The sequence below is a fragment of the Lepidochelys kempii genome, chromosome 1, assembly GCF_965140285.1.
Source record: "Lepidochelys kempii isolate rLepKem1 chromosome 1, rLepKem1.hap1, whole genome shotgun sequence".
Classification (NCBI taxonomy): domain Eukaryota; kingdom Metazoa; phylum Chordata; order Testudines; family Cheloniidae; genus Lepidochelys; species Lepidochelys kempii.
The window spans coordinates 139,979,346-140,002,989 of record NC_136380.1 but is presented as its reverse complement, the minus strand read 5'-3'; the positions used below and the strand labels follow the sequence as shown (position 1 = coordinate 140,002,989).

Below are 23,644 nucleotides of genomic sequence, written 5' to 3'. Positions count from 1 at the left end.
GGTACACCGTCCTGGACCGTGCCTTCAAAAAGCTGGTTTGGGCCCAAAGACTGCTGGGGTTTTCCCGAGCCCTGGCCAGAGGGTTGATGCAGCCTTCTCCTGCCAGTCCTGCTTCTCCTTCTGGACCCGTCCCCTGGCGGTTCTGGTGACGAACCATTGAGGAGGCCGCAGATGGAAGAGCGTCTGCTGCGTCGATGGTGTATAGAGGCATAGGACCTGAGGGTGGCTCTGGAGTCCGTTAGGTTGTTTAGCTTCTTGCCCGTTTTCTCTGGAAAAAAAAATCTCACCCTCCAAAGGCAGGTCTTGTATGGTCTGCTGGACCTCATAAGGAAGACCAAAAATCTGGATCCATGAGCCCCTTCTCATGGCTACTCCCGTGTTCATAAACCTGGTGGTAGCATCTGCCCCGTCAAGTGTTGCCTGCAGGGACACCCTGGAGATCAGTCTCCCCTCCTTGACCAAAGCTGAAAATTTGGCACAGGAGTCCAAGGGGAGCAACTCCGTGAATTTAGCCATCGCTGAGCAGGTATTGTAAGAGTACCTACTGACGATGGCCTGCTGATTAGATATTCAGAGTTGTAGTCCCCCGGTTGAGTACACCATTTACCAGAATAGGTCTAGTTTTTTTAGCTTCCCTATTCTTGGGGGAAGGGCCCTGAAAGCCTTGCCTCTCCCGCTGGTTAGCAGCATCCACCACCAGATAGTCAGGCTGGGGGTGAGAAGATAGGTGTTCATAGCCCCTGGAGGGCATTAAAGTACTGGTGTTCATTACGCTTGGCAGTGGGTGGCAGTGAGGCTGGGTTTGCCACAGGCTCTTAGTCATGTCTGTAACTGTCTTTATAAACGGTAAGGTGATACAGGAAGGGCCGGTGAGGGGGGGCAGTCAACCATAGGGTCTGCAGCATCTACCACTTCCTCTGCCTTAATGCCCAGAACCTGGGCGACCCAGTGCAGCAACTGCTGCAACACCCTGGAGTCTTCCAGAGCTGGGGCTATGGAAGTGCCCGCCCGCACCTCATCTGGTGAAGAGGAGGAGGGAGGCCACCAGAGGAGGTGGTTGCTCTCTACCATCCCCATCTGAAAGATCTCGTGACCCCAGGGGGACTGTGGCTGGTTGGCCTGGTCCCAGTGCCGTGAAGGATGCGGGTACTGGTGCCGACAATGGGTCCCACGCCGGTGCAGATGTCTAGTGTAGCATCTGCACCAGGGTCTTCATCAACGCCGCCACAGCCAGCATCAATGACTATATCAGTGCTAGCGCTGGTGCCATCAATCAGTGACAAAGGTGCAGCCGGCACTGCAGCAGAAGTCGGAGCGGCCGACGCCTCCAGCGCCAAAGGCGTTGTCGAGGGTGGCAGTCAGTCAGTGCCAATGTTGGTGCCGCGGCCAACGGCGTTGACACCTGAGGTAATGGCTCAGTCGCTGGTCATAGCGGAACAAACGTTGTGGATGCCACTGATGCAGCTCCTGAGCAGGACCCTTATCTCTGACCCTGGCCTTGATGGAAAGCCAAAAGGGCCACTGAGCCGGGTTCTGCCATTGCGAGGGCCACTGCATTGGGCGGGACCCCATGGTACCTTGAGCTGGACCTTCTGCTCCTACTATAGTCAGAGCGATATGAGTCCAACTCAGACTCTGATGTTTCAGAATAAGAGGACCAGGGAGGCACTGCACCTCTCGACATAGAGCGTCGGGAGCCTGGGGACCGACTGCGCTCCCTGGATTGAGGTGCTGGCGTCGGGAGGTGCCGAGGTGATGGGGATCAGCGGGACATCATTGCCAGCTTTCCCTTTGACTGAATGGGGTGCCAGAATGGAGCCTGCAGTGCCGACACATACTCCTGGCTTGGGGATGAGAACCACACTGAGTCTCAGCAGGTCCTGTATCGCCTCAAAAGCCTCCAGGGCGGACAGGAGTGGCAGGTGCTCCAAGGGGTTTGGCGAGCACAATAGGCCTGGACTCGACTGCCTCACTTGGGCAGGAGTCGACGTAGCCCCACTCTGAGGCTTGGAGCCGATGCCCAATTGAGGTGCCACTGATGGCTGGTCCCTGGATCTTGCCAAGGGGGATAGGCCTCTTTCCGTCCTCTTCTTCTTGGGTCAGTGATTGGGACCGGTGCCGAAGGCTGGAGTGCCCCTGAGAGGCTCCATGATGGTGCTGAGCCTCCTTGGTAGTGTCTTTCTCCAATGTTGGATCTGTCAAAGATGGCTCCGTAGTGCTCTGTGCCAAAGACGACATACTGGGAACTACCTGGGTCTGACTGAGGTCAGAGAGCTGCCTCCATGAGGAGGATTTTAAGCCGCTGCTCCCACTCTTTAAGCGTTCTTGGGAGGAATTCCCAGATAGATCATGCAGTGGTCTTTTTGGTGACCCTCGCCCAGACACCTTGAACAGGAGGTATGGGGGTCACTTACAGGAATGCGCTTTGCACAGTCCTGGTAAGTCTTGAAGCCAGGGGATCATGGCATGCCCCGGTGTAAAATAAGGGGGGGAACCCCCCTGTAACTGAAACACGTAAGTGAACTAGCTAAGCTATACTAACCAATTAGAACTAACTAATTTAGCTACAGCAAAAACTGAAAGTACTGCTAAGCCGCTTGCCGAAGCAAGAGCAAGGGGAAGTTCCAGCTACCGTCACTGGCGGTAAGAAGGAACTGAGGGGGTGGTGGGTCGGCAGTGCCCTTTATTGGGTGTAAAAAGCGTAACTCCAAGGGGCGCCCAGGCTGACTCCCACAGAGGCTGCTAGGGGAAAAATCTTCCGGCTACTATGCATGTGCGCATGCACACACCTGACTGGAATTGACATGAACAAGCACTCAAAGAACTGTAAACACCTCAGACAGCTATGGCCAAAATTTTCAGAACTGGATGCCTAACATATTTTAGAAACATAACTTGTCACTCGCGTGATAAGCTATATGAATTTGAAGATATCTGGACCCAATTTCGAGACAGATTTGGATAAAAACATTAGAAGAGCCCAAAAAATGCTAGAACTACATTCCTCCTAACCCCTCCTATCCTCATTCCCTCCCCCAAGACCTGTCCTCTGCTCTCCCTATTCATGTATTGTCTTCTCCTATTTTAGTATGGAAACTCCCACTGTAACATGTTATGTCTATGTAGTATTCTCTCGTCTTGTATTGTCTGTCTGGTCTTGCAGCTTTGATGAGTTGTAAAACTGCATAATTCAGCTGGAGATCCTATGAAGTGTGCAAATATTTGAGAACATATACAAGCTGTAAGTCATTCACTTTTTGTTCCTTTCATTGTCTGTTTCTTTATTGCAGGAGCGGGGGGGAGAAAAATCAATAAAAAAATTAATCACGCACACAAACGAAAAGACGGCAGTAGGAGACTGTGCTGCTTAGAACAACTTTTAAATGCCCTACTGTGAGCAGGCCTCCCCCCACCCCCAATCACACAGAGCCCAAAATGCCCATGGTGACTCAGAAGGGTTGCCAACATCTCCTGAACAGGGAAAGGCAAACAGGAAAAATAAACACTTGCTTATTGATCTTCTGTCCCCCATTTTTCTAACAGAGCTTAATTTTCATTAATCTACAGGGTTTACTCTACTCCACACTGCAGGACAGAGAAGAACTTTTGGTTCTTAGTCTTTAAAGTAAAAGAAAAATACGATATTAAATGAAAGTGAACATACAGAGTGTTTATTAAAATCCTATGAATGCTGGAACTAAACTTTGTGGTTATTCCAACATAGACCAAAATAACTACAATGACTGCTATCCCATGTAATTTTCAACCCTATTATTACTCTGATTCTTGGTTCATTATTCAGATTTAAAAAAAAAACACCATGAAATCATTTCTTAAACAAAACAAGCACACATCTGCTAAAAAAACCACAAGAGGTCCAAAAAAAGCCCAAAATGTCTAATTATAAATTAATAGCATCAGGTACTATACTGCTATTAGTGAATGAAAATGTAATGCCTAACTAGCCCTTAGAAGTATTTTCCAGATTTCTACTATTCATTCTTGATGCTTTTTTCAAATCAGACCCACAGAGAATGTTTTTTCTTTTGTTTTTTAAATTAAATGTCCCCCTCCACAGCCAACCTCAAAAAAACAAAGAAAAAAAACATACCCAGAACATGCCGAAAAGAAAAGACGCTTCACTTGCCATTCGTCATAATAACAAAAGTATCATATTTTACTTACTTGACTTAAGATCACTTACCCTTCACACACTTAAAATTAACCTAAAGAAAGGTCTAGTGTAGCCAACTTTGTTACTCTGAATTCCTCCTGACTCACTGGTTGCATTTCCTGACTCTCAAACGTTCTTCAACTATCATATCAGCTGCTTCAATTGTTAATTCCAGGGCCATCAACTCACCATCCGGAGAGGAAGCCAGCCCAGCTCTTCCCTGGCACAACACCCTTTTTATATCCCTCATACTGTTACCCCTCTTTCTCAGCCTCCCTCATAGCACTACCCCCTCTTGAGAAAAGCCCACCTGCAGCAGAAAGCGTGAGTAGCGGGAGAAAGAGTATCACTCATGTGTTGCTCTACTTTCTCCCAGCATTTACAGCTGGGAGATGAGGAGAGAATCAAGAAAGGGCAGGAAAACCAAGGAGCTACAATAAGGGGAAGCAATCCAAGGTAAAAAATCAGCAAGCACAGCGCAGGAAACATTGTAGGGAAGTAAGGAAAAGAAAAGGATGTGGGGGGCAACACTGACACAGAGTTAAAAAAAGGCTAAAAAGGGGAAACATTTTAAGAGAAGAAAACAGATACAAAAAAGTTTTAAAAATTAGTCAAGTCAGAGGACTACTTGGGCAATGAATAAATTTTAAAACACAGAATGGAGTAAGAGAAGGGGAAAGAACAGAGTATTTTATTAAAATACGAATTGTGTAGAAAGCCTATTTAACTCTAATTTTGAATCTAAGATTTAAGTAGTGGTTTGGCTAATTAAAAAAATATTAATAGCCTGAACTTTTTCTTGGGCATGTGTTACCTTGTGAGGATGCTAAAAGCCACCTTAAATTTTCATTCTGAAAAAGATAGTCATGAACTACCTATTTAATTATATTTTGCAGAGACACCAACAAGCGGAAATTTAGTTGTTCATTTTCAAAAAAGAGTTAAAACATTCAGGTACTATCATCCTGTAAGGTTCTTTCCCAATTTTTGTGGGGTTTTTACAATTATATTCCTTTTTTTAAAAAAATGTACCTTTGCCCTGTTGCTCTGCAACAGACTCACACAAATAAGGGAAATTGAGTGCATACAAAATTCTGTTAAATGCATAAGGTAAATATACTGAAAGAGCAGAAAATAAACAGCTTTTCCTCTAATCTCCTTTAGTTAGAGCAAATGTAGTTGTTATAAGGAAAGTGGGGGAAAAAATTCCCAAAAGGAAGTGAAATGTAAATTGATGGCATCCCTTTGTAAGATACAGTTAATAAAGGAATTTAGTCTCCTTTAGAATTGGCATAGCAATTAAAATATTTCATTGTAGTTTTTATTTAAAGGGAAGGAACAAAGAATGCCTGTACAACTAGGACTCAAGTGCATTGCATTAGTGTCATGTCACAGTCAGATGCATTTCTCAGAAGTAGTAGGGGGGGAAGAGGTAAAACAAGTTCTAACTGATTTGAAGATAGATTTTATGTTTGTATTTCTAATGAGATGTTGAAGACTAGTTAGAGTTCAATTAGATTATAAAACTGATAGTAGGCTTGATAATATCTTTTGAAGAATTATTATGCACAGTACATTATTACAGAGATTAGATTTTGAAGAACTTATTTCAAGTTTGGCAGGATCCAAAATACCTCTAGTCTCTCTTTTTAATTTTACATATTTGATAAGTATGCGCATTCTCCCGCCCCCTACCTTTTCCAAATCCACTCAGGAAAACAAAAAGTCAGTAGTCCACTCATGAATAAACATACGTCAACAAATCAGCATGAGCATAGGAAAGAAATATGGTTTTGATAAAGAAATATTTCAACTCCACCTTCCAAGAGATTATTTTAGAGAGGGGGGAAAGAGAGTCAGATGATGAAAGAGAAGGTTACTCACCTTGTGCAGTAACTGAGGTTCTTCAAGATGTGTATCCCTGTGGATGCTCCACTGTAGGTGTGGCAGCGTCTACATCAGCAGTGTCTGTCGGACTGCACATGCGTGCCTCCCCCTGTGAGCGGGACGTATATATAGCGCTATGCGGTCCAACTGCCCCCGAGTCCTCCTTTGCCACAGAGCTTATGTTTCAGCTTCGAAGCAGAGGGGAAGAGGACAGGTAGTGGAACACCCATAGGGTCTCATCTCGAAGAACCTCAGTTACTGCACAAGGTGAGTAACCCGGTCTTCTTCTTCTTCTTCTTCTTCAAGTGATGTCCCCATCGGTGCTCCACTGAAAGAGACTAGAAAGTAGTGCCCCTAATAGGAAGGCTGGGGCTCTGGAGAAGCATTTACTACAAATGATAGCACAGCATGTTCTAGGAGAATGTCCACTGTTGCATCATGAGTAATAACGTAGTGATGGGGAAAAGTGTCTGTTGATGTCCACATGGCAGCTTACAAATGTCAGCAATGGGATTATTATTGAGAAAACCAATGGAGGGGGAAAGCAAACAGATAGACTGTGCTCTAATTGTAGTAGGAGGTTGTCTATTGTGTACTTCTTAGGATGAATATATACCTTGCTAGATCCGCGTACAAAGGCATTGTTTACAGATGGCTGCACCCCTGGATCTTTCAGTCCTTGAAAGGAATAGACATGGTGATTTTCAGAAAGGTTAGTCCTGTCTAAATAGAAATGCTCATCTGACATCCAGGGTGTGCCGAGCTGCCTCCTGCTGGTTGCTGAAAGCATAGGCACCAACTTCTGTTGGCCCCAGTGGGTGCTCACACCCATTCCAACCCCTTCCCTAAAGTCCCCGCCCCAAATCCACCTCCTCCCTGCCCCTACTGGACTCCTTCCCCAAATTCCCGCCCCGGCCCTCCGCCTCCTTCCCCGAGTGCACTGCATTTCCGCTCCGTCCCCCTCCCTCCCACAGCTTGTTACGCCATAAAACAGCTGTTTCATGGCAGCAAGCGCTGGGAGGAGAAGTGGGGACAGTGCACTCAGGGGAGGAGGCAGAGGCAAACTGGGGTGGGGGCAGGGAGCTGCCAGTGGGCGCAGAGCACCCACCAATTTTTCCCCAAAGGTGCTCCAGCCCCGAAGCACCAACGGAGTCAGCACCTATGGCTGAGGCGCTTTGGGAAGAAGCAATGAAGGTGAATCAGTTGATTGAAATGATACAACGATGGAACCTTGGGTAAAAATCTTGGAAGTGGGTGTAGCGTAACTTTGTGAAAAAGTGCGTACAGGGGATAAGTCAGAAGGGCCGCAATTTCGGCAACCCTTCGGGCAGACGTGATGGTAACAAAAAAAGGCCATTTTCATTGACAAAGGGAACGAAAAAACACATTGCCATTGGTTCAAATGGAAATCTACTTAGAGAACATAGGACAAGGCTGGGTCCCAGGCTGGCGTCAGGTCTCATATGTTGGGATAAAAATTTTGGAGACCCTTTAGAAAACACATCATGAGTGTGTGTGAAGATGGAATGTCCATCTATGTAGCAGGAAAAGTAGTGATTGAAGCCAAATGCACCCAAATGGAGCTGGTGGATAGTCCCAGTTGTTTAAGGTGTAACATATAGCCCAGAATAAGTGGTAGTGGAGCGCGTACTGCCTCGACCTGATGGGAGGCACACCAGCACTGGAATCTAATCTAATAGTAAGTGCATCTAGTCATGTTGTGCCTGCTATTCAAAAGTATCTGTTTAACTGTGTCCAAACAGGCTATTTCTGAATCCCAGAACCCTGGGAGGAGCCAGGCTTTGAGGTGGAGAATCTGTGGACTGGGATGTAGGATGCGCCCCGTGTCCCGTGAAAGGAGCTACAGCACTGGATGGAGAGAGATCAGTCGGCATTCCATCGTGCGAATGAGGTATGTATACCAGAACTGTCAGCCATGTTGGAGCTGTAAGGATGACGTGAGATCGGTCCTCCTGTATCTTGCAGTGTACTCAAAGCAAAAGGGGGAAGAGAGGGAAACAAAGAAGTGGTGCATCCCATGTGATGAGGAATGCATCTCCCAGAGATCCAAGTTGCAGTCCCACTCTCGACCAGAATGGAGGGCAGTGGGCATTTTGTGGAGTGGCAAAAGATCGTTGGTAGGGAATCCTCATCAGCTGAAAATGAGCCGAAGGATTCGCATATCCAGTTACCACTTGCGGCCATGGGAGAAACTCCTGCTCAATGAGTCCGCAGTGCTGTTCTGGTGTCCAGGAAAGCATGTGATTGAGATGGTGATGTTGTGTCGGATACACCAGTTCCAGAATTTCAGTGCCTCTGAACGTAAGGAATGGGACCTCATTCCACGCTGCCTGTTGATATAAAACATGCAGGCGATATTGTCCGTCATGACTCTGATGGTGCAACGTTCGAGTAGTGGGAGGAAATGTCAGCAGGCATTGCGAACCACTTGTAGCTCTAGGAGTTTGACGTAGAGTGGATTCAGTTAAGGACCACCTGCCCTACACTGTAGGATTGTGTAGGTGCACTCCCCAACCGATCAAGGAGGCATCGGTTGTGAGAATCATTGTTGGCGCTGGTCCAAGGAAAGGAACCCCGATGCAGACGTTCTTGGGCTGCATTCACTATAGTAGTGAGTCCTTAACCCTCATCAGCATGGATAAAATTTTGTGGAGGCTGTGTTTGTGAGGGACATACACTGTACGAAGCCATGCCTGAAGACATTGCATATGTAACCATGCATGCTTTACCACCAATGTGGCCTCTGCCATGTGGCCTAATAGCTGGATACACCTTCTGGCAGAGATCAGAGGGCAGGTTTGTACCGTGGATACAAGATCCACTATAGTCAAAATCTGTGAGGTGGAAAAAAGGCCCTGGCTTTTTTGGCGCCTAGTTGTGTGCCGATGAACTCCAGGTGTTGTACTGGCATTAAAGTAGACTTCTCCAAGTTCATGCAGAGGGGCAGGTTCATGAAAAGGTCCATTGTCACCTGGAGAGCGCAAAGAGTATCTGTTTTGGATGAAGCCTTGAGGAGACAATCATTAAGTATGTAAAGATGATGATGCCTTGTTTCCTGACATAGGCAGCGACTACCGCAAGGACTTTGGAGAACACATGTGGGGCCGTTAACCGTCTGAAAGGCAATACCTTGTACTGAGAGTGATCGGCGCCCATGGTGAACTGGAGAAACCATCTCTGGGCAGGGTACATTGTGATGTCAAAGTACGCGTCTTGGAGGTCGAGGGCTGAGACAGTCCCCCTGTTCAAGTGCTAGGATAATGGTGAAGAGGGTAACCATCTGAAGTGTTGCAGTTTGACCAACTTGTTTAGATTTCAAAAGGTGCAGGATGGGATGCTGGATTTCCTCTGGATCAGAAAATAATGTAGAAAATCCCATCCCCTGTGTTGGAAAGGAACCATGGCACCCAGCTAGAGAAGATAAACTCTGTGGGGAGAAATAAATTGAGAGAGAGGTCCTTGATGAGGGACAGGGAGGGGGGTGGCAGGGCAGAATAGATAGTCAGAGAAGGATACTCCATCCCCTTCCTATCTCTAGAACCCACTTGTCCAAGGTGATTAGTTTCCGTGATGGAAAAAATAGAGTTAAATCAGTCACCAAACTGGTGGAGTATTGAAGATGGTTGGAATGACTGGATGAGAGGGAGGCTTCTCAGGGCCTCGACCACACCTTCAAAATTGGCTTGGCTGGGGGTGCATGAGAGGTGGCCCCTTGAGGAGTGGGCTATCTACATTTGACAGAGGGCCTGTGTCTTCGACACTGGGTGTCATAGTGCCATTGGGGACTGTATTGCAGTGGTTGGGATCGTGGGGGGAGATGATACTTCCCCAGATGTCTCTTCGGCGCTGGCATGTAAATGCCGAGAGAACAGAGTTGTTTAGGAGTCTTTAAGAGAATGCAGAGAATCATCCATATGCTCTGTGAACAGCTTGTGGCCCTCAAAAGGTAAGTCTTCCACAGAGGTTTATACATCCTTAGGAAACCCCGATAGGTAGCACAATTTTGGAGGAAGAGGATGTGCGGAGGGTATCAAGCAGTTTATGCTGCTGCTATTTAACTTTCTCCAAAGGAATCTAGAGGGAGTCTGCCATCCTGTAGAATAATTCCTGAAAGTGCCTGAAGTCATCAGCAGCCGTAGAAGGTGGAGGCATGATATCTTCATCGGGGAAAAAGAAGAGAAATGTAGTGTTGGTGGAGCTTCCTCCTCTTGTTCTTCTTCCTCAACTGGTACAGGTAGGAGTTTGGTTTCTGGCAGGCAAGAGAACAATGGAGAAAGAGGTATAGGTCTCCGACTTCGCTCCACAAGAGGTTTCCCGAATTGTGCCCTGTACATGGCCCAAAGGTCCCAATATGGCCACTACAGAGGAAGTGGAATGTGTGGTTGCATCCATGGTAGTCCATACCAGGATTGTGGTCTGGATGTGGATTGCAAATAGTGAGGATGCATAGATAGGCTCCAAGACTTTATCTCAAATATGAAGGTGCAATGGAGCCCTCCTCATCGCTTGGAAAGGGAGGGAGGTGCCACCCTTGGAGGAGTGTCATGAGTCCAAAGAGGAGGGTAGGAGTGGTGGAAGTTCGTGCCTGAGGAGAGGTGACTCAGGAGCGTCCGATACAAGAGGGTCTTTCGGGTATATGAATTCCTGTGGAGGAGGAGGAAAGAGCATCATCAGTGCCAGTATATGATTCATTGCTGAAGGAGAGATGCATTCCCCTAAACAGCCAGCAGGTGGAGCTAGAGACTTGGTCAGTGCTGATGACTTGCTTGGTGCTGACGGCTTAATCGGTGCCGAAAAGAATGCAGATGCCAATGGTTTTGTGGGTGCCATCGCTCCTGCAGACGGTTGGTCTTGGTCTCCAAAACCAAGGGACATTACTGGGGGCTGTCTACCAGCCCAGTTAGGGTCTTTAAACAGTTATTTCGTGCTGGAGATTCTTGGATGCGCCACGGAGCCATGTCCTGTTGGAAGATGTTGAAGCATCTGACCTCACAGGGGATGGAGTCCTGGAGGGCTGTGCCTCAGAGTGTGAGGAGGAAGCCAATTTCTTCTCATCAGAATGAGAGAGACAACTTTCTCTTGGTGGGATGCACAGAATGAGGCTCAGTGGACAAACTGGCCAAACATGAAGACTGCTCAGTGGGAAGAGTCTGAGCCCAGGTCCAATGCTGGATGCAGTGATTTCTCCATGACGAGAAGGTTTAACCGCATGTTTGGTCTTTTCTGGCCCTGGAAGTCAAGTTGTGGCAGTGGGAACACTTTTGTGGTACATGTCCCTCTCCCAGACAGCGAATACACTGCGCGTGGCCATCCGTTACTGGGAAGGAGGCTCCACTGGAGATGTACTTTAAACCCAAGAGACCAGGCATAAGGGTGAGGGAAAAAGCTTCCCAGTTGGGAAGGGCAGGAAGCGGGGAAACAAAAAATGTAAACTATAAAGGTAAAGCGAAAATAAAAAAAATTGTGACTTTGTGTCTCAAAAAAACCCAAAAAACAAACAAACAAAACCCCCCCAAAACAGAGAGAGAGGGGGGAAAAATAGAAGAAAAATTAGAAGTACTAACTACACTAAAACTGACAGGTAAGGCACTATCTACTAAAGGAAAAGGAGAAGTAGGCTCTGCTGCTGCTTCCATCACAGACCAAAGGTGGTAGAGAAGGAAGTGGTGGGGGTGGGGGTCGGACCGCACAGCGCTATACATACATCCCACTCACAGCGTGAAAAGGGGGAGGTGTGCATGTGCGGTCCAACGGGCACTGCTGATGAAGATCTCTGATCCCAGGCACAGGGGGCGCAGCCGCACCTACAGTGAAGCAGCCAGAGGGACATTACTTGAAGAAGCAGCTATCTTGCCAATATCCTACTACGCAAAAACTACCAAAGGGAATTAACCCACATTCTGGACCAATCATTTATAATGATTTTAAAGTACTTTTTAAGAACCAGAAAAGAATAATCCATGTGCTCTGCAGGTTACAGGCTTTTTAAAACTAAAGACCAAATTGAATTTTCTGAGGAGAAAGACCAACCCCACACCCCAAAAAAACCCACAAAACCAATGCATCTTGCTCTCAAAAGATATCCAGCACAATCCAAAATTTAAAAACATAGAATCATAGGGTTAGAAAGGACCGCAAGGGTAATCTAATCTAATCTAATCCCTGCCAAAATGCAGAATTTGTGGTCTTTAAACCACCAATAGTCAGACCTCAGTGGTTCAGGAGACAAATTAACTATCAACATTACCCAAAACAGACACAGTATTCTGAATTCATTCTTTCATTTACTATATATATAAAATTAATTCTCTCAGCAAAATGACTGACCAAGTATTCTTATTTTATCCACTACAACTAGATAACATAGTAAAAGCATCCTGATTGGTTAGTAATTAAAATCATAGAGTGTTTTTATATCACATGCTGCAAAGAGCCACAGGAGATCCATTAAAGCCCCACTTGCAGTTTGCGAGCCTCAGTCTGAGTATCATGGATCTAAATCAGGGGTTCTGAAACTTCATTGCACTGCAACTCCCTTCTGACAACAAAAATTACTACACAACCCCCGGAGGTGGGACCCAAACCTGAGCTCACCCAAGTCCCACCACCCGGGGGAGTGGGAACAAAGCCCAGGCCCCACTGCCCCAGGCAGAGGAAGGCCAAAGCTGAAGCCCCAGGGCTTCTGCCCCAGGCAGCAGGGCCTGTAACCTGAGCCCCACCACCCAGGGGTGAAGCCCTCCAGCTCGGGCTTTGGCCCTGGGTGGTGGGGCTCGGGCTTCAACTTTGGCCCCAGGCCCCAGCAAGTCTAACGCCAACCCTGGCAACCCCACTAAAATGGAGTCGCAACCCACAGTTTGAGAATCACGAATCTAAACCATCCAAGACAGATGTCTTCCCTGGCCTCTTTTTGAAATCCTCCAGTGAAGGAAGGAGCTTCCACAACTTCGTTACGCAGTTTGTTCCACTGTCCTATTGTTCTTACAGTTTGGAAGTTTTTTCCTGAGATTTAATCTAAATCTTGTATGTAGTAGTTTGAATCTACTGTCTCTTGTCCTGCCTCTATGGCAAGAAAAAACAATTTTTCCTCCATCTTTTTTAAGGCAACCTTTCAAGTATTTGAAAACAGCTATCTCCTTTTTTTCAAACTAAACCTACCCAGTTTCTTCAGCCTTTGCTCATATGGCTTGCATTCTATCCCTTTGATCATCTTTGTCGCTCGCATCCTTTCCATTTTCTCTAAATCCTTTCTATACAGCAAAATTGGTCACAGTACTCCAGCTGAGGCTGGACCAGCACCAAGTAGAGTGATACTATCACCTCCCATGACTTGCATGCTATGCCTCGGTTAACGCAACCCAAAACTGCATTAGCCTTTTTTGCAACAGCATTGCATTGTTGACTCATATATGTAACAATGTTACTCAACATTAAGTCAATATGCCTGAAAGTTTTATTCAAGCCAGTTAGCCCCTAACTTTACAGTTTTAAGACACACCATTAAACACACCTGAATATAATAAACTGAAAGATCAAAAGGCAAAATAATTTTAAGTTTCTTATTTGCTACGTTTGATAGCACTTATTATGCTTTAGCTCGGTCATTATAGATACTACAGTGATAGTGACCCTAAGCCCTACACACGTATTTAAAAATAGAAATGACAGCATCTCTCTCTTTCTTCCCAGCCTATAATCGCTTGATATTTTTGTATGGGTGGACGAGAGCACGTGGGTCAGAAATTCATTGAGAGAAAGCCAAGTCATAGGGTTGAGTTTTGCGAGTAGTTCTGAATGCAGTCATTATGTCTTGCAGGAGTCCAGTAACTCACATCCAGCGCCTGTAAAAATTGTCACAGTAGTCATGAGTAAGGCTAACATTTAGTCATGGGTATTTTTAGTAAAAGTCATGGACAGGTCACAGGCAATAAACAAAAATTCAGAGCCCCATGTCGTGTCCATGACTTGTACTATATACCCATGACTACATCTTGGGTGTTTTGGGGGGCTCCGGGGTGCCCACTGGTGTTTCGGGGGCAGCGGCCCAGGACAACCACTGTTGCTGGGGGGTGGGGGGGCAGCAGCAGGGCTGGCCCTGGACTGTCACTGTTGCTGTGCAGGGGGAGTGATAGGGCTGGCCCTGAGGCGTCACTGTTGCTGCAGGGGTTGGGGGGGAGGAGTGGGGTCATGTGCACCAGCAGGCTACAGAAGTCACGTAATCCATGACTTCTGTGACAGACTCGCAGCCTTAGTCATGAGCCTCTCTTTTTTTGGGGTTGGGGTGGGGAGGGAGAGATTGCTGGTTCCACTGAAATATAGCAGTCTTGGAGGTCATGGAGGAAGAGACAAATCTGTTGGATAACCAAGGCCAGTCCCGGAGAAGACAATTAATATCAGACCAGAACTTGAAGCGGACTCTGCAATCAATGAAGATTCAATGCAGAGAGCAGAGCACTGGAGTAATTTGCTCATGACCATCTGCATTGCTCAGATGGTATAAAATGCAGCAATTTATCTAAGTGAAACCTTTTCAGGTTGTGGAACTTTATTCCTACATAAAAGTTGTAATGACCAGGTTTGGAAGTCAAACTCTTATAGAGTTGCTACCCGTCCAGGTCTTACCCGGACAGTCCGGTTTTTGGCTTCTGTGTTCGGGTGCCATTTAGGGTTGCCAGGTGCCCGGACATTCCAGTCGAAAACCAGGCACCCGGCAACCCTAAAACCAAACCAAAAAGTCCAGTTACCACAAGGTGGGGAGAGGGGCCAGGTCATTAACCCATGCCAGACCCTGCTCAGATAGGACCGCCTCCTACATGTAGGTAGGCTCCTTGAGACGATCCTGCAAGTGACAGGGGGACGGAGGGAGGGAAAGGAACGAGCAATGGGGACAGGACCTTGGGGAAAGAGATGGAGCAGAGGCGGGGCCTCCAGGGTCCCATTACAAGCAACTAGAAAGGTGGCAACCCTAATATGGATTATTGTGTCCAGGACTGTACCCAACAGGATATAGTACAATGCCTCAGTGAAGCAAAAACCAAGATGAAGAATAACTGGATAAAGATTGGTCCAGGCAAGACAAAAGGTGAAATTATCCAGTAAGCAGAAGTATTGTAAGGTATCAGCCTGCAAGGAGAAACACAAAGGCATCTGCCCCAGGGTCAAAGTTGTACACACAAAATCCTGCGCCACTCTCCATTGCTCCTAGATGTGCCAGTGAATTAATATTCGTGAAGTATAAAAATTGGTACAAAATTGAAAGCACATGGTAGCTGTGAGATTTATGCATTCAGGTATTTATTCTCAGCCATGTTTAGTAAATAAAAATTAAAGGTTTTACTGAAATCATCGTAAATTTTTTACAAGTGGAATATGCTGAGAAATTCTTAGTTAGACACACTAAATACAAGTAAATGCCTATTCAAGTAGTGATATTTGTATCTAAAATGTGTTGAATATTCAAGACAGAACACTTACCATTTATAGCACATAGATATTATGGTGATAACTGTTCCACCTAACACCTAAATGTACTTACATTTAGCCTGGCAACAGCCCTGTTGGGTGCTACAGGTTAAGAACTGAACCAAAATTTCAAGGAAGGGAAACTGAAATTAAGGGTAAAATCCCCAATAAAGTCAGAATGTCATTTTGTGTGATTTATCCACAGCCACAGAGAGCATCAATGGCAGGGCTGCAGTTAGAACCCAAGACTTCAAGCTTAAAGCACTAGACCTTCTCCAGAAGAGAAGACATTCTACCATCTGTTAACAAAGATCTTACTGAAAAATGATGATTCTGCAGTTTACAGAATACATTTCTACCATGAAACTTGAGCTACAGGGGAAATGAAAAACATGAGCTGATCTTTAAATCTGGGGAACCTCAGAAATTCTAAATGGAGCATGCCATATGATTGGTATTCAGGGATTTACAAAGAATAATTGACTCTAAATGATCTAGTTGTGCATTAGGAAACACATTATTACAATGCCTAGTTATCACTGTAACCCCCATCCTCCTCCCTCCCCCCTTCCTTTCCATTGTTTGTTACATACATTTCTTGGAGTTTGTCTTTAATTAGATTTTAAGCCCTTTGGCACAATGTGACAGGGTCTGCTCTATTCACCACTCAATGGCACCTATTTGTGGCTCATCTAGGGAATTAGCTCTGCAATCTGGTTGGATGCTCCTTCCTGCAGTTACTCAATCTATCATTCCACTCTCTCACTTTGCAGCCTCATGCTCCTGGAGCTGCTGCGCTTTCCTCTTCATAGCTTAGCCCTCAAGCCAACTCACATCAAAGTTCCCGCCCCCTTCTGAGGTATCGCAAGCCCTTTGGGGCAAACCGTCCCAGGCAGTCCACTCCCCACTGCCCGATCTGTGCCACTCCCCCAGTGGCTGGTAGGGGAACCGAGGCCCACCCTCTATACTGGGCTCCAGTCCAGGGACCCTCAACCCAACAGCTTTTACTCTCCCAGCCCTTTCTGCTCCTTCCCTGTATTACTCCCCTGTCATAAATATAAAGGAAAGGGTAACCACCTTTCTGTATACAGTGCTATAAAATCCCTCCTGGCCAGAGGCAAAACCCTTTTTACCTGTAAAGGGTTAAGAAGCTCAGGTAACCTGGCTGGCACCTGACCCAAAATGACCAATGAGGGGACAAAATACTTTGAAATCTGGAGTGGGGGGAAAAGGCTTGTCTTCTGTCTGTGCAGGGCCAGCTCTAGGATTTTTGCTGCCCCAAGCAAAACAATTTTTTGTGCCCCCTGCCCCCCCCACTCCGCCCTTTCCCCAAATCCCCAGCCCCGCCTCCTCCCCCAGCATGCCGCATTTCCCACCCCCATTGCTTCCTGGAGCTCCCCCCCCACAACCGCCCACCCTAGCTCAGCTCCACTCTGCTTCTCCCCCCCCCCCGCCCCCCAGGCGAGCAGGCGGAGCGGAGGTGAGCAAGGTTGGGGGGAGTGCAGAAAGTAACTGCTCCCTGCCCCAGATTGCCTCCGCTCCACCACTGCCGCCTCCCCCGAGCGCACCGCCACTCGGCTTCTCCCCCCTCCCTCCCAGGCTTGCCGCGCACTAAACAGCTGTTTAGCGCACAGCAAGCCTGGGAGGGAAGGGAGAGAAGCGGAGCGGCGGCGCACTCAGGGGAGCAGGCGGAGGCAAGCTGGAGCGGCGGGGGCATATTTCTAGGGATGGCATGGCTGGCACCGGTATGGCTGGCACCAGAATGTCGCCCCTAGACACGTGCCACCCCAAGCACCTGCTTGTTTTGCTGGTGCCTAGAGCTGGCCCTGTGTCTGTGTGATACCTTTGCTGGGAACAGATCAAGGATGCAAGCCCTCTAGCTCCTGTAAAGTTGGAAAGTAATCTAGCTAGAAAATGCATTAGGTTTTCTTTGTTTTGGCTTCTGAAATTCGCTGTGCTGGAGGAAATCTGTATTCCCATTTTTTTGTCTTTTTGTAACTTAAGGTTTTGCCGAGAGGGATTCTCTATGTTTTGAATCAGACTGCTTGTAAGATTCCATTCTGATCTTACAGAGTTATTCTCTTATCTTTTTTTTTGTCCTTCTAATAAAGTTCTGTTTTTTAAGAATCTGACTGGGTTTTTTAAAAATCCAAGGCTGGTTTGTGCTCATCTTGTTTATTCTCAAGCCTCCCCAGGAAAGGTGGTGTAACGGCTTGGGGGGATATTTTGGGGAAATAGGAACTCCAAGTGGTCCTTTCCCTGATTCTTTGTTAACTCACTTGGTGGTGGCAGTGTTTACATAATCCAAGGGCAAAAACTTTGTGCTTTGGGGAAGTTTTAACCTAAGCTGGTAACAATAAGCATAGGGGGTCTTTCATGCGGGTCCCCACATCTGTACCCTAGAGGTCAGAGTGGGGAAGGAACCCTGACAATTTTCCTGCTCTTCACCCTTGCATCAGAAACTTTGACTGTAGGTTTCTTCCCCCAGCCTGCCAAACTTCCTCTATTTATAGATCCTGCACAGTGCCCAGCTCCTACCCCAGCTGGATTTCACCTGCAATTAGGCCCTAGCACTTCCTAGGTTTCCTACAGGTGCAGCTTAAGGTTAATTGGCCTCATTTACCCCTTCAGGCCTTGTGTGGGGTGGGCAGGAACATTCCTTTGCTCTGCACTAGAGATCTCTGGGTGCTACTGCAGTATAAAGTGTTATGTTTGCGATCAGCTTGCTGTGCCAGTGACACTGCATTGTTTGAAGTGCTGTAGGGGAAACCTGAATTTGAAGTAAAGTAAAAACTCACTCTGGTTCAGGAAAAAAAAAAAAAAGCATTAGGCAAGTGATTTGCTTTATCTGCAGGGGTGGGACTGTAGTAATAAAAAAGTTTTGGCTAACCCATGGACCGACAAATGCCAGCCTCTGAAATGACTAAAACCAAAGAAATATAGCTTTGCAAGGAATTGTGACAGAGGATTTAACGTCTGTCAGTTCATTTATTTATTTTTTATTACTTTCTCTTACCCTAACTTAAGAAGGATTACATTTTAGGTATCTGCATGTTCATCAGAGATGGAAACTGAGGCCTTGTCTACACCAGAGAGGGTTTGTTGGTATAGCTATACCAGCAAAGCCTCCAAGTGTACATGCAAATTAGAGCAAGAGAGCTTATAAAACAGTTCTCTGAATGAAAGAAGGTATACTGGCAAAAGCACTCTTTTGCCAGTGTAACTGTATTACACTAGGGCTTTTCCAGGTATAAAAAAGTGTTGTTAAAGAAGAACCTAACACCCCTCTATGTGACATTACTATACCATCCAGAATGTCTATCGTATACCAGACCTGGCTCTATCCAGCTAGAGGGCATGAGCTAGCTCTTATAGAAATGAACAATGAGAGATCAGATTTTAAAAAATGGAAGTTTCCTGGGTTTTTGACATACCAGCCCAGAAGACAAGGCAGCTGTGGAAAACTTCCAGATGGATTTAGGAGACAGATACATGGTGTTCCTCCCAAATATTACTGCTAATTAAATACTATTAAGTATAAGCATTAATGAAACCATGGACTCTAATACCTGAGATGCACATGACAAGAAAGGCATTGCTAGATACGCAAGTTACAGAGAAGAGAGACTCGAAAAACAGGTCCTGGGAAAAGGGAGTTAGCATCTAAACAGCAAGAAATGCTGACAGACTTATTACAAAACGAGAAATAAAGGAAAGGATGGCATTTAGGAATGTAAGCTATTCACTCTTCTTTTTATCCCTCTATAATTAGCCAACTCAATGAGGCATTCTCAGTCTAAGAGAAATAAGGCCCCACGCCAGGGGCGATTGAACAGGGGAGCAGGTAAGGTCAAGTGACAGAGGAAAGGGGGCAAAGAGGAGCAAACGGAGGCAGGATCTTGGTGGGGGAAAGGGCGGCGCGAGGGCAGGGGCTCGGGAGGGGGCAGGTTGTGGGGGGAGGGACCATGGTTCAGGCACCTGTGGGCCCCGCCACTTTCAGGGCACTTCCACTGCTCCTGCCCCGCACTCAAAATTGACATTTTTCTGCTTGTCTATCAATCCAGGGAATGTTCTGGGCATCAATGGGTAGAATCCTATGGAAAAGTGGAGGGATGATATTGAACATACAGTGCCCCTGGCATCTCATTAACAGATTCTGCTGTCTATAGAGCAAAGAACTGGTTGGTGGCACCAATTAACACCTTCCATATACCACCACCATCCCATATCAGTTCTGCCCATCAGCCCAATGGGTATTAAAACATTGACCCTGAGTGACTTACTCCCACACAGAATGAAAAGAAATAACTGATTACAAAGTGTGGGAGTAAGGGTGAAATGGAGGGCTACAAGGAGCCCCTAGCATAAAGGATGGAGGAAGAGAGATCAATACACAGAGCCCCTGGAAAGAGGGAGGAGGTGGAAGAGTTGCAGTGAATCCCTGAAATATAGGGGGTTGGGAAGGTAGCACATGGGGTGGTGGGGGAGGGGAGAGAGATGGGGAGGGCTACAGAAGCTATAAAGTATGTAACCATCTAGTGCAGTTTATGAAAAGTATAAATGCAGATAACTAATTTAATTCACTTTTCCCTTTGCTTACTACATCTTGTTACTGTTGCACAAGTAATTTCCCGAGAGAATAAAAGAGAACACCATAACTTCTAAAGGAGATGTGCTGATGGCTAAAGAGTTTATAGAATTTATACTCCCAATCCATTTCAGTCAAAGGATACGAACAGAGTAGTTACCACCGAAGGAGCTGTTTGGCCATTAGGCTGCAGCAAATAACCAGGGGAGAAGCCAGAAGATGAAGAAAACAATAGTTTTGCAGTATTCATCACATGAGTGGAGGAAAGAATTGATTAGAGATTATTTTACAAGCTTTACTTACATGAAGTGGTGGGGTTCTCTTTGGAAATTCCATCATTAATGGCTATTGCACTTCAAGTACCCATTTACAACAAGAACCAACTACCACCCTCTTTCTCCTAGTCAAACTAGGCAACAAGTTCTACAAAATGGGATGTAAAAATGGTGACTACAGTATGGTTTGGACAGATGAATGTCACAAAAGCTTAATATGTATCCCACAAAATTACCCTATAAAACGTCACTATAAATTAGATTGGGACTGGCTCTGTTCGCAAATAAACATATTAAAAGGCTGCATAATTAGGCCCAGGAGACAAGAAACTGAAAAAGGAGGTCCCTCAGAAAAAGTATTGTTTAATAGATTACATTTTAAGCTAAACAGAGAATATCTTTTTAAAAAATCAAAATCTTAAAGACACCAAGGAAGTTAAATCTGTGAGTGGCAAAAATTCACATACACAGCTTCATCTAATCTATGCAAGACAGTAATTATACAGTGTTAGAGTCTACCCATTATGCATAACAAAATGCAAAACCAAAAAAAGGAAAAAAGGATATGCCACCAACTAGGAAAACAACAGATTTATGCATGAGATTGTTATTGTTTCTCAGTGACACAGTATGGCTAAAAATACTATTTCTTTCTTGTTCCTAACATAGATCACTAACAGGGTCTAATATCTAGTTTCCTCGGTTATTCTTGCACAACTATTAGAATTCTACTCACTCAGTAAAGCCATAAGAAGATAGTGAAGAATTCTCATTAGGTTTGCTGGATTGTACTTGAGAATTTCTTCTTTCCTAATAATACAACCATCTTTCCTGTCAAGATAAGATACCCATTGATTTAAGAATGATTTAGGACTTTTAGCTACTGCTAGAAACTTCTTGTTTGCTGCTTTGGTTTTTATTATTATAAAAAGATGCCAATTGAGCCTTTCTAAATCACTTTGGTAAGTGTTGTTCATTAACCTGACCTGGATGTAAGGAAGACAAGAGTAGTCCTTTGGTCAGGATAACCTAGGGTCTGGTGAAGCTGTGCTATGAGAGGAACAAGAACAGCCAAGCATGAGGAGAAGGGTTTAGATTGGAGTCCGTTTTAAGCTTTCATATATATATTATATACATAAAATTCTACTCAGACCTCATATAAAATCCATATATACAATCTTTGCTCAGATTTTTAACAGCTTTCAAGGTGAGAATCACTGTAGCTATTTTTCCTCTTACCAAAGAGTGGCTTTTCCTTTTGAATATAAAAATACACATTGAAAGCAAGTCCTAAGATAGTAGGGTTTTTTTTTTTAAATTAAAAACTGTTTTTATATGCAGTTTGTTGAATTAGAAAAAAATCTTAAATCTCTTATTTATTAAGCCAAAAGCTTCACTGAGATATTCTTCAAGACCCAGGATGTTAAATATATTCCATTTTCTCTATTTGCATCTATTTCTTCAACTATTCAGAATGCTAGTGAGTTTAGAAAAAACCCACCTGTCTGCTCACAGGATGAGTTTGGTTTTTTTTTGTTTTTTTTTTGGGGGGGGGGGGGCAAAATATATGCATGACAAGTTACATGATAGTATGAAATACTGTTACTGGTAGCTGAAGTATTTTTCCACTGCAGGCTGTCAGACTGCAATAATTCTATTAGTACTTTTAAGGCTTGAAACATCTTCTGTTGAATGCTGTGAGTCACAGTTTTAATGACAGTGTTTGATGTTCTGTAGCTATGCAGCTTATGCAAGAGAATACTATTTGCATTAAATACCCAGATTTAGAAGCCACCTTTTCTTAGTCATTGCTCATAGTGAACAGCAGCTAGTAGTAAAAAAGAACAGGTATATATTCCCTGCATGCATTCTATCATTGCTTTATAAGAATTCTAGTTTGCTACCTATTAGATGAAATGCACAGAAGACTTTTTGTTGTTGTTGGTTTATGCATGCATTAAACTTAAAATCTCCATTTCTGCAAACAGGAAAATATGACAATTAACTTTTAGTAAAAGTTTACAGTATGCTTTAATTACATAGGCAATTTTTTAGAAGTTTTAAATGGACAATGTTCTTCCCCGTCCCTTCCTCTACTCACAAAAGAGGCACTGAAGTATTTTAAAATGAGAAACATAGCCCCCAGAAGTAAGGGAAGTAAAAGTCTGACAAGCCCAGTTTATAGACTGGAACCACCACAAAAAACAAAAACAAAACACCAAGGATAATGAGTTTGTGGTATCAAATACAAATACTTTGTATCATCTCTCCCCTCCTATTGCCAGTTCTATTCTCCTAAGGAAAGAAATTGAAATAATCAAGATTCCTGCTCGTAGCATGAGAAATTTATCATCTTCAGTCTCCTGCAGGCTCATAAGAGCCAAAGATGGTGCAACAGAGACACTAACCCAGACAATCAAGTAACAACTGAAGGCGGCTTTAGCCTATGTTTTGCACATGTAAAGGGATTGGGGGGAGGGGGGGGGGATTGTGCTATCAATGAAATACTTTAAATTCAATTGTTCTTAAAAGGGGTGGGAGAAGTCTCATTTTGTGCTTTTCAGTTCTGACAGTGCCCCATTATTTATGTACTGTTCTTTGTCTTTTTCCTCAAAGGTAATTACAGCCAGGGAGTTTGGCAGGGAATTGCTCAGGGCTGCCTCTACCAAACCAGTAAATGAAACTCTTGTACGGATGCCATTGTGCTAATAATTTGGTTTCACTAAACTCAATTTGAAGAACTGGGGATTTGACCCTTCATCCTACATTTATTTAACAGGGTGTCTGAACTGGTTCTTGCATAAACTAATGACAAATAGGATTAAGAAAAATATATGAAAAGGTCAAAATTCCAACTTCCTATCTAGAATTTAGATTGTAATCAGTCCTCCTCTGCATTACCCTGTAAGGGATGAATATTAGCAAGTGATATTCCTATTTCCACCCTGCTCCAGAACAGTCATCACATGATGTAGATGTTGAAATTTACCACCTACGTTTCAACCATAAAACAGGCTCCAACCCAAAACCTCCCCACACTTGACTGTTCTTATTCCTCTCATAGGCCTGCTTAACCAGATTCTACGTTATCCTGACCAAAGGACTACTCCTGCCTTCCTTATATCCAAGTCAGGTTAATGAGCAATGCCTACCAAAGTGAGTTAGGAGGGCTCAATTGGCATCTTCCTACAGGATTTCAACACCTGCTCAGAAATCATCAACAGAAGAATGAATCATCCT

The 23,644-nt window shown here is 45.0% G+C and overlaps 1 protein-coding gene across 3 annotated transcripts in view; it reads right to left on the bottom strand.

Annotated features, from left to right (window-relative positions):
* CDKL5 (cyclin dependent kinase like 5) overlaps positions 1-23,644 on the bottom strand; it is a 215,503-nt gene that overhangs the window by 135,972 nt on the left and 55,887 nt on the right. The gene's annotated exons all lie outside the window — the stretch shown is intronic.